The sequence below is a fragment of the Otolemur garnettii genome, unplaced genomic scaffold, assembly GCF_000181295.1.
Source record: "Otolemur garnettii isolate 467f Iridium unplaced genomic scaffold, OtoGar3 scaffold00083, whole genome shotgun sequence".
NCBI classification, from domain to species: domain Eukaryota; kingdom Metazoa; phylum Chordata; class Mammalia; order Primates; family Galagidae; genus Otolemur; species Otolemur garnettii.
Genome location: NW_003852478.1, coordinates 6,397,661 through 6,397,961, shown reverse-complemented (window position 1 = coordinate 6,397,961; position 301 = coordinate 6,397,661).

Sequence of the window (301 nt, the reverse complement as noted above, 5' to 3'; positions counted from 1 at the left end):
GGCCGTTTCAGAAGGAGGTGTCCCGTCTCTGCTGGAGTTGTCTGGGATTCCACGCAGCCTGGTGAATGCCACCCGACCTGTAGGGTCAGAGGTTTTCATTGCAGTATTTTTCTTTTCCAGGCAGGGCAGTGAGATGTCCTTCTTTCTAATTCCATCATAATTCATGTTCCTTAGAGCCGAGACCTGGTTAAAATAACAAAATACTCACAGAGCATAATGTTATCTGTAAGGAAAAAGCAAATGTAGTGCAGCCTATTCAGTTTCTGCGGGTACATTCTCTTTGAGATTATCTTTTCAAACT